Source organism: Bubalus bubalis, chromosome 9, assembly GCF_019923935.1.
Source record: "Bubalus bubalis isolate 160015118507 breed Murrah chromosome 9, NDDB_SH_1, whole genome shotgun sequence".
In the NCBI taxonomy this organism is placed as follows: domain Eukaryota; kingdom Metazoa; phylum Chordata; class Mammalia; order Artiodactyla; family Bovidae; genus Bubalus; species Bubalus bubalis.
Genome location: NC_059165.1, coordinates 110054178 through 110056169, shown reverse-complemented (window position 1 = coordinate 110056169; position 1992 = coordinate 110054178). Strand labels below are relative to the sequence as shown.

Genomic DNA, 1992 nt, shown 5'->3' with positions numbered 1-1992 from the left:
ATTGCCAAAGAACTCCTTTGTGATACCCTTAGAATCCACTCCTGTGTATGTTCTCTGGGTTCTGCTAACATGGAATAACGAAATCTTGCAGTTTCTTTCTTTCTTTCTTTCTTTCTTTTTATGTATAAGCTATTTCCTCTTTGGTAATGATGTGCACCAGTTCCCCTGGATTATACTGAGATATGACCCTTGTTGTTGAGTTAAAGCTCACTATTGTGGGTCTTAAGAGGAATGAGTATCTCTTTTAAAGATATTAGCCCTCATTTGTCCTAGGTGAGGTTAGTGTAGAGTTTTGAAGCAAAAGAAGTCTTGTCTTCTCAGATGCAGGGTTTAAAGCTATTTCCACTGGCAAGGATAGCTCAGAGTGAGTTGAGTTTCAAGACAGTCAGTTTTATCTGGGTCCAACAACATGTCCCTACTTAGAGTTTTAGTATTCTAATCTTTTTTTTTTTAACTTTTGCATGAGAAATTTGGTGAAATGAGCATTCAACTGACACTGTAACTCAGCAATCTACTCAATTAAATGCTGTTTGATTATTAGCTATACCAGTGCTGTGGTAGCAAGAAGTACATTCTATTAGGGCTGCCATGGAATCTTTCTGGCTCTTAGACTATGATTTGAGCTGACAGTTAAAGGATTCAAGCCTGTCATTATCTCTGTTTGTCATTGCCGCCAATAGCTATGCCCGAGGTCACTACACCATTGGCAAGGAGATCATTGACCTCGTCTTGGACCGAGTTCGGAAACTGGCTGACCAGTGCACAGGTCTTCAGGGCTTCTTGGTTTTCCACAGCTTTGGTGGGGGAACTGGTTCTGGGTTCACCTCCCTGCTGATGGAACGTCTCTCAGTTGATTATGGCAAGAAGTCCAAGCTGGAGTTCTCCATTTACCCAGCCCCCCAGGTTTCCACAGCTGTCGTTGAGCCCTACAACTCCATCCTCACCACCCACAACACCCTGGAGCACTCTGATTGTGCCTTCATGGTAGACAATGAGGCCATCTATGACATCTGCCGTAGAAACCTCGACATTGAGCACCCAACCTACACGAATCTTAACCACTTCATGAGCCAGATAGTGTCTTCCATCACTGCTTCCCTGAGGTTTGATGGCGCCCTGAATGTGGATCTGACAGAGTTCCAGACCAACCTGGTGCCCTATCCCTGCATCCACTTCCCTCTGGCCACATACGCCCCTGTCATCTCTGCTGAGAAAGCCTACCATGAACAGCTTTCTGTAGCAGAGATCACCAATGCTTGCTTTGAGCCAGCCAACCAGATGGTGAAATGTGACCCTTGCCATGGGAAATACATGGCCTGCTGCCTGTTGTACCATGGTGACGTGGTTCCCAAAGATGTCAATGCTGCCATTGCCACCATCAAGACCAAGCGCAGCATCCAGTTTGTGGACTGGTGCCCCACTGGCTTCAAGGTTGGCATTAACTACCAGCCTCCCACTGTGGTACCTGGCGGGGACCTGGCCAAAGTACAGCGAGCTGTGTGCATGCTGAGAACACCACAGCCGTTGCTGAGGCCTGGGCATGCCTGGACCACAAGTTTGACCTGATGTATGCCAAGCGTGCCTTTGTTCACTGGTACGTGGGTGAGGGCATGGAGGAAGGAGAGTTTTCTGAGGCCCGTGAGGACATGGCTGCCCTTGAGAAGGATTATGAGGAGGTTGGAGCCGACAGTGCAGAGGGAGATGATGAGGGTGACAAGTATTAGCATGTCTGCTGCAGTTTCATCTTGGGACTGTATTATTTGTGTTCCGTGGAGCTGCACACTGTGGCCTTATCTTATCAATAAAGGTGATATTTCCACTTCCAAGGTCAAAAAAAAAATATGCTCCAGTATATCAGAAGTACCCATCTAACCCCCCATCTTTGTGCTCTTCATACTGCCAGTCATCAAATGTAGCAGTTACTCAAGCTTCCAGGGTGCTCCCTTCAGTTGGCTCTTCATCCAGATGACAGTGATGAACTGCAGCAGCACT

The 1992-nt window shown here is 46.9% G+C and overlaps 1 pseudogene; it reads left to right on the top strand.

Annotated features, from left to right (window-relative positions):
• Window positions 1-671: 671 nt before the first annotated feature.
• LOC102413045 lies at window positions 672-1743 on the top strand (annotated as a pseudogene).
• Window positions 1744-1992: the final 249 nt, after the last annotated feature.